Source organism: Oncorhynchus gorbuscha, linkage group LG02 (genome assembly GCF_021184085.1).
Source record: "Oncorhynchus gorbuscha isolate QuinsamMale2020 ecotype Even-year linkage group LG02, OgorEven_v1.0, whole genome shotgun sequence".
In the NCBI taxonomy this organism is placed as follows: Eukaryota; Metazoa; Chordata; class Actinopteri; order Salmoniformes; family Salmonidae; genus Oncorhynchus; species Oncorhynchus gorbuscha.
In genome coordinates, this window is record NC_060174.1 from 65,933,357 (window position 1) to 65,942,698 (window position 9,342).

The window sequence follows — 9,342 nt, forward strand, 5'->3', positions numbered from 1 at the left end:
TAGCCTAGTGGTTAGAGCGTTGGACTAGTAACCGAAAGGTTGCAAGATTGAATCCCAGAGCTGACAAGGTAAAAATCTGTTGCTCTGCCCCTGAACAAGGCAGTTAACCCACTGTTCCTAGGCCATCATTGAAAATAAGAATTTGTTCTTAACTGACTTACCTAGTTAAATAAAGATGAAATAAAAAAGCATCTCCAATCCAAAGCATCTCCACCATATCAGACCCCTTCTGCCCACCCCATGCCCCTGCGACAAGGACCTCCACATGACAGCACATGCTGTCAATATGCCCAGGCCATGAGCAGAGCAACAGGCCCAAACCCCACTATTACACCAGCCCAAGCCCCATCCTGCGACCTAAGAGGTATGTATCAGATGCTCAACATCTTCTCTACTGTGATGGTCTGGGCCTAAACCACACAAAATGGAACACAAAGTGTTCCACAAAAGCTTTTACTATCTCACCCTGGAATATACAAGGTCTGAGGTCATCTGCCTTCTTCCTAAAAAGCAGGAACCCAGACTTCATCAAAGACATTGGAAATACCGACATTGTCATCCTACAAGAAACATGGTATAAAGAAGACACACCCACTGATTGCCCGCTAGGTTACAGATAGCTGGTTGTCCCATCCACCAAACTACCAGGTGTGAAACAGGGAATAGACTCGGGGTATTTTTTTTTTTTAAATTTAATTTTACCTTTATTTAACCAGGCAAGTCAGTTAAGAACATATTCTTATTTTCAATGACGGCCTGGGAACAGTGGGTTAACTGCCTGTTCAGGGGCAGAACGACAGATTTGTACCTTGTTAGCTCGGGGGGTTTGAACTAGCAACCTTCCGGTTACTAGTCCAACGCTCTAACCACTAGGCTACGCTGCCGTATGCTAATTTTGTATAGAGCAGACCTAACCCACTCTATTAAATTAGTCGAAACAGGAACATTTTACATCCGGCTAAAAATTAATAAGGATATTATCTCAACAGAGAAACATTTCCTCATGTGTGCTACCTATACCCACCAATAGAATCCCCATACTTTAAGGATGACAGCTTTGCCATACTAGAGGAGTAGATCAACAATTTCCAGGCTCAGTGACATGTACTAGTCTTTCGCGACCTAAATGCCAGAACTGGACAAGAACCCTTAGCACACAGGGGGACAAACACCTGCCTGAAAGTAACAGCATTTCACCCCCCATATGCCCCACTAGACACAACTAAAACAACATAACTATTCTGCCCTTGAGTTGCGTTCCCATGCAAAACTAGACAGATAGCTAACAACTAAGTCTTCAATAAAACTCCCAAGGCGTGACTTTTCTTGAATTAATATATTGAAAACGTTTATGTTGTGAAACTGCAAAATACAGAAAAGAATATACTTTAGTGTTCAATTCACACCGACATACTACCGACATACTGTAGATGTACATTAAACATTTGAAGTTGCATAAATACAAAGCACGCGCTAAGGTACCATGCATCTGGCATGATGCCAAACCATATAGCTAATTGTTAACCATATGGTAATTGCTCCTTTCATTACTCTAATAATGTATAACCATCTATGTAGAATAACAAAGCATATTACACTAAAAACAGTAACAAAACTACAGTATTGTATATTTTACAATTCGTTTGCCTGACGCATGAGCAAAGTAATACAGCTAACGACATACACAAAAGGCATTGCAATTTGTGAGTAAATGCAACCAACATTGATATGTAAGAAACTCTATCAATAACAAGATTATCATCATTAGCTAAATGCTTGAATCGAACTTACAAACAAATATTTTTCCAAGGCTGAAGCGTGACAATAAATAACTACATTGAAAGACCTGCACCGTAGCTTTGTTTGTAGCTGCTTCTTTGCGTGCAAAACAAATTCTGAACTTCCCGTTTGCGTTGTCTTTCTAAGTACCAGAAAGCGCCACTAGGGGGCAAATAACACCATTGAACACAATGAAAATCCAATTTAACCATTGTAATAAAATAATCTGGTATCTTCTAACAGGATGGCAGCACACTCCCCGCCTGGTATAATGAAATTGTGCCACTATTAAATAAAACATATCAAGAAACAAATAATGTCCTTTCTATTTTTATCTTTTGTCTCTAGGATGCTTCAGAAAGAAGAACAACAATCTCTGAGATTGGTCTCAGAAACACCTTAGCAGCTCCTTGCTTGACAATTTTTAGTTCTACTTTCCTAACCTTTTTGTCAGTACTGGGAAAGGTTTTTACCACAAGCCCGACTGGTCAGTCATTTCTGTGTGCCTGACTGTCTTTCAATAAGACAACATCTCCCACTTTTACATTTGGCTTTTCTGCTGTCCATTTTTTGCGTCTCTGCAGCGTTGTCAGGTACTCATGTCTCCACCTTTTCCAAAAGGTGTCAGCGAGACACTGGACTTGCTTCCACTGTTTTCCATGAAGGTCGTTCATGCTGAAGTATCCGGAAGGGGCTGAGGTAGCGCTGGTCTTTTGTGTAAGTAACATTGAGGGTGTGAGAATAGTAGGCATGTCAGGGTCGGTTGATACTGACACTAAGGGTCTCGCATTGATTGCCATAACTTCAGACATAAGAGTGCTCAAGACCTCATGTGTGAGATGAGTGGAGCCCGTCTGAAACAGCATAGCATCAAGAATACGTCTGGCAACCCCAATGAGTCTCTCCCAAGAACCACCCATATGAGACGAGTGTGGAGGATTAAATATCCAAGTACATCCCTTATCTGAGAGGTATTTAGTCAGTTCTGAGTCATTTGTGTCGATACCCAGTTCCCTGCAGGCACCTATAAAGTTTGTACCTCGATCAGACCTTAGCACTTTTGCTGGACCACGGATAGCGAAAAAACGCCTCAGCGCGTTGATGAAGCTGGATGTGGACATGGATTCGATAAGCTCGATATGGACTGCTCTAGTAGACATACATGTAAAGAGCACCGCCCAGCGCTTGGAGTCTGCACTACCACCTCTAGTGCGACGAGTTATGACATTCCATGGTCCAAACACATCAAGTCCAACGCTGGTGAATGGTGGTTCAGATGTGAGTCTGTCTGCAGGCAAGTCGGCCATTTTTTGGTCAACTAGCCTCCCTCTAACCTTGCGGCAGGTGACACACTTGTGAATGACACCAGAGACCAGACGTTTGCTCCCAAAAATCCAGAAGCCTGCTGCTCGAATAGCTCCATCTGAAAAATGACGGCCTTGGTGAGCCACTTGCTCGTGATAATGTCTTACCAGCAGAGTGGCAACATGATGTGTCCGTGGGATGATGAGAGGATGTTTTTCATCTTGTAACATGTCGGCGGAGGATAAGCGGCCTCCCACCCTCAGCAACCCATCCTCATCAATCACTGGGTTCAGCTTTTTGAGTGTACTTTGCTTTGGGAACTCTTTTCCTTTTTCAATGCATTTGAATTCCTCTCTGAAGGCTTCATGTTGCACACAGTGAATGATTGCTGTTTTGGCTTGTGACAACTCACTTGTACCGCATGGTTTATTACAGTCATGCCAGCCTCTGCAGCTGGTGTTGTCTGCACCTTCATGAAAGGATCTTGCAACATGAATGATTCGTGCTGTGGCTCGATTGAGAGTTTTCCAGCTTGAGAACCTCTCAAAGCGATGAGAGCCGAGTTGAGCTCCAGAAACTTTAGAGGCAAAGACAGTGACGTCTGGTCGAATCTCTGCATCTGTGTGAGGCTCTACAAGGTCAAAACTGATGTTCTCAGGCTTTACTCGAGTTTGTTTGGGTCAGGAACGGTGGACCTGAGAACCAACTAGTGTGTTTTAAGAGCACAGCAAGTATGGGCCTGGTTGCATGGTCTGCTGGATTGCTGCCAGTGTTTATATAGCACCACTGATCTGGATGGGTAGACTTCCTGATGCGAGTTATCCTATTGGCAACATAAACATAGAATCTTTTGGTGACATTGTGGATGTAACCGAGAACTATCTTACTGTCTGTGTAGAACTTGGCTGCATGTATATCAATGTCAATTTCGTCTTTGATCAGTTCATACATCTCAACAGCTAGCAAAGCCGCACACAGTTCTAGGCGTGGGATAGTGTGGGCCGGACGAGGGGCCAATTTTGATTTCCCCATTACAAATCCAACATGGATTCGAGTCAATAACTCTCAGGTAGGCTACCGCTCCTATGGCTACTGTAGAGGCATCCGAGAAGATGTGTAGCTCTCTTCTTTGAGTGGTAGACAAGGAGACTGGGATGTAGGTCCGCTGTATATTCATATGTTCCAACTCCATCAAAGATTCCTTCCACATTTTCCAGTCCTCTTCTTTTCCTGTGGGAAGAGGGGCATCCCACTCACTCTGATCAGAAGAGAGTTCTCTGATTAAGGCTTTACCTTGCATTGTTATTGGAGCCACGAACCCAAGGGGGTCATAAAGACTATTCACTGTGGACAGGATGCCTCTCCGTGGGACACCTGGAATGAGAAGCTGTCTGTTTCCAGGTTCCAGGAAAATCCCAGGCTCCGTTGAAAGGGGAGAGGATCCACTCCTAGGTCCAGATCTTTTACATCTTTTGCACGGTCCTCCATAGGGAAGGCTTCCATAACTGTTTTGCTATTGGATGCAATCTTGTGTAGTTTCATGTTTGGACTCCGCCAACATTGCTTGTGTTTTTCTTAGAATATTGATAGCTTCTTCTGTAGTAGCTACTGATGTCAGACCATCATCGACGTAGAAGTTCCTCACTACATATTGCTTGGGTTCTGACCCGTGTTCCTTCTCACCCTGTAGCGCTGCTTGTCTCATGCAGTAGATGGCTACGGCTGGTGAAGGGCTGTTCCCAAATACATGGACTTTCATCCTGTACTCAGTTATGTTTCTATCTGGGTTGTTGTCTTCATACCAGAGAAACCTTAAGTAATCTCTGTGATCCTGTGATCTGTGATCAATGCAATCCTTGCGGAAACGCATTAGGACACCCAAGAGTGTGTTGTTTAAGTCTGGACCACTGAGCAGAACATCGTTAAGTGACACGCCTTGACACTTAGCACTGGAGTCAAATACTACTCGTATTTGTTCAGGCTTTTGTGGATGGTAAACACCAAATATGGGCAGATACCAACGTTCTTTGTCTTCCTCTAGTGGCTGTGAAGGTTCGGCTTGGTCGTTATCCAGCAGCTTTTGCATGAAGTCAATAAAATGACGCTTCATGTCAGGCTTTTTGTCTAAAGTCCTGCGAAGTGATGTGAGACGGTTCATGGCCTGCTCCCTGTTATTAGGAAGGCGACGTCTATTGGGGTGAAAGGGTAGTGGAGCCACCCAGTTGTTTCCATCATCCTGGAAAACCTGTTTGTCCATAATGTCCAAGAAGGCTTTGTCCTCCACTGATGGTGCTGGTTTATCATCGTCTTGTGTTTTGTCGAACACGGAACATCCCAGGCTGTCTGTGTTCACAGTTGTGATTGGATCTCTCGAGTGCACTGTAGAGGGAGAGATGTGTTTCTGAGCTACGCTGTTGTAGTTCTCTTTTACCTGGATGATGTCAGGGCAAGGGCTCAGATAGGATGTGCGACCATTTTGAAGTATGTTTGTCCTGAACACGTTAACATTGGCTGGTCGGTGAGCCGTTCCCAGACAGACCTCACCCACAATGACCCACCCGATGTCGAGTCGCTGTGCATAAGGAGTGTCGTGGGGCCCATTGATTTGCTCTCGTACCTTGTGTACCCTTAAGATATCTCGTCCTAAGAGCAGGAGGATGGGAGCGTCTGGGTCCACAGCTGGAATTCTGTCCATAACTGGTTGCAGATGGGGATGATGATACGCAATGTCGGGGGAGGGAATTTCCATCCTATCGTCTGGCATCATATCACACTCTATCAGAGTAGGGAGAGTGAGCTGCATGTGTCCATCTATAGACTCCACCATGATGTTGACGGCTCTCCTGCCTGAAGTCTCTGTTACCCCAGAACACGTCTTCATGGTGTATGGAGCAGAGTTGTCATTGATGTTGAAGAGACTGAAAAACTCTGTCTTGGCCAGAGATTTGTTACTTTGTTCATCAAGCACTACATACATTTTGACAGCTTTCTCTCTTTTCCCAGCCGGATAAGCTTTGACTAAGCATATTTTTTAACATGATCTTGGATTGACTGCCTCACCACAGATCTCTGTACACTTTGAGGTGACAGATAGAAGAGCATCGTCACCTTGCTCCCCGCCATTATCTGTCTCTGCTGTAGCGGTGTATGTATTTGTAGGGGCTGGGCCTGGATGCAGAGCAGCAAGATGCCTGTCGCTGTCGCACTCAGAGCACTTGATTGAAACCTTACAGTCTTTAGCTCTGTGCTGAGTTGACCCACAACATCGGAAACAAATGCCATTGTCTTTGAGATATGATTTGCGCTCATCTAGAGTTTTGTATCTAAACCCACAACACTTTTTAAGAGGATGAGGCTTGTTATGTATTGGGCAGTGACGGTCAGGGTTTCAACCTTTGTCTTACTGGGTTTGGTTTGGTGGTCTGAAGCCTCAGATGACACATCTGTCTTGTATACAGTCACAGGTGTCTTGCTGCTGTACCTGGCAGGTTTCTCACTTTTCATGGACACCTGGTTAGTTGAGGTGTAGAGGGTGAAGCTGGGGTCATTTCTAATTTTCGCCTGGTTCCTGATGAATCTCGAGAAGAACGAGAATGGTGGGAATGCTACCCAATAGTCCTCCTTATATTTGGATCCCTGTGCTATCCATTTTTCTTGTAAACTGAATGGAAGTTTCTCTACAATAGGGTTTACCCCCCGAGATGTGTCCAGATAAGCGAGGCCTGGAAGGTACCCTTCTACTTTAGCACACTCCAGTTCGAGAAGAATGTCACCTAGTTCTCTTAGTTTGTGATTGTCTTTGTTAGCCAGTTTTGGAAAATCATCCATTTTCTTCAACAGTGCATTCTCGATCACTTCGGGTGTACCATAGCACTCTTCTAGTCGTTGCCAGACCATGTTAAGCCCTGCTGTTGCGTTGAAAATATGGACAGATCTAATTCTGTTTGCTTGCTCAGACGACTCTTCCCCTAGCCACTTGGTAATTAGATCTAACTCTTCCCTGGCTGATAAATTCAAGTCTCTGGTCGCATTGAGAAAGGATGCTTTCCATGCCCAATAATTTTCAGGGCGATCATCAAACTTCAGGAGTCCTGAACTCACCATCTCACGTCGTAGGAGGTACTTGGTGAGGTCTGGTGCCACTTGTGACTCAGGGAAGTTATGTGTGTGTGACTGGAAGTGGGCTTGCTTTCCATTTCCACCATGCTGCTGTTCATTTCTTTTGAACGGAGAGTCTCTGCTCATGTTCTGTTGTTTGCTACTTTCTGGATTATGGCATGTAGCTAGGTCGACACTAAGCTCTTGTTTCTCCACTTCAAATGGAAGTTCAGCAAAGTAGGGCCTAGCATGTTGTTGTACGTACTCACATGTACGTTGGACTGGACTTAAGGGCTGTGTCCCGGTGTCTAGTTCTTTGCGAAGCTCTCTGCGTTCTGATCCTACAACTTCTTCAAAAGCTGCAGCTTCAGCCAATGCAGCAGCAGCTGTTCTCTCAACTTGGAGAACATATAAACTTGCCTCGAGGTCAGCTTTTTGCTTCTCTGTTTCTGCCTTTTGCTTCAACAAGCTGGCCTCTGTTTCTGCCTTTTGCTTCAACAAGCTGGCCTCTATTTCTGTCTTTTGCTTCAACAAGCTGGCCTTTTGCTTCATCACAGAAGCTTCCTTCTCAGCATAAGAGACTTGTGCGCGTGCTGCCTCCGCCTTGGCGCGTGCTTTGACGGCTGCAGAACTCGCCGTTGAGGATCTGCTTGACTGTTTTGATGACCTTGATCTTGTAGATTGAGTCTTGGTCCCAATGTGCTGAAGAGGCTCTTCCATCTCTCTCTGTTGAACACCTGGCTCTGGTTGTTGCATCGTAGACTGCTGGTCTTCCCTAGGATAAGAGGCTTTGTTGGCTGATGAACGTAGAAACATAACCACCGTGTGCAGTTATTCTTGTGCTTGAGCCCACTGTGAGGATGTTTTTTCACTATTCTGCCCTTGAGTTGCGTTCCCATGCAAAACTAGACAGATAGCTAACAACTAAGTCTTCAATAAAACTCCCAAGGCGTGACTTTTCTTGAATTAATATATTGAAAACGTTTATGTTGTGAAACTGCAAAATACAGAAAAGAATATACTTTAGTGTTCAATTCACACCGACATACTACCGACATACTGTAGATGTACATTAAACATTTGAAGTTGCATAAATACAAAGCACGCGCTAAGATACCATGCATCTGGCATGATGCCAAACCATATAGCTAATTGTTAACCATATGGTAATTGCTCCTTTCATTACTCTAATAATGTATAACCATCTATGTAGAATAACAAAGCATATTACACTAAAAACAGTAACAAAACTACAGTATTGTATATTTTACAATTCGTTTGCATGACGAATGAGCAAAGTAATACAGCTAACGACATACACAAAAGGCATTGCAATTTGTGAGTAAATGCAACCAACATTGATATGTAAGAAACTCTATCAATAACAAGATTATCATCATTAGCTAAATGCTTGAATCAAACTTACAAACAAATATTTTTCAAAGGCTGAAGCGTGACAATAAATAACTACATTGAAAGACCTGCACCGTAGCTTTGTTTGTAGCTGCTTCTTTGCGTGCAAAACAAATTCTGAACTTCCCGTTTGCGTTGTCTTTCTAAGTACCAGAAAGCGCCACTAGGGGGCAAATAACACCATTGAACACAATGAAAATCCAATTTAACCATTGTAATAAAATAATCTGTTATCTTCTAACAGGATGGCAGCACAATAACCAAAAAAAACGGGTCACAACTCCTGCAGCTCTGTCGGACGTTGGGTATGTACAGTCAATGGTAGGCTTCAAGGGGACTCCTATGGTAGGTACATCTATAGCTATAGCTCATCTCTTGGCAGTAGTACTGTAGACTACTTTATCACTGACCTCAACCCAGAGTCTCTCAGAGCATTCACAGTCAGTCCACTGACACCCCTATCAGACCACAGCAAAATCACAGTATACTTGAACAGAGCAATACTGAATCATGAGGCATCAAAGCCAAAGGAACTGAGTAATATTAAGAAATACTATAGATGGAAGGAATGTAGCTTGGAAACCTACCAAAAAACAATTAGGCAACAATAAATTAAATCCCTTTTAGACAACTTCCTGGACAAAATGTTCCACTGTAATAGTGAAGGTATAAACTTGGCAGTAGAAATTCTTAACAGAATATTTGACCCTATCAAATCTAAAAATCTCAAATAGAAAATAGAAGAAA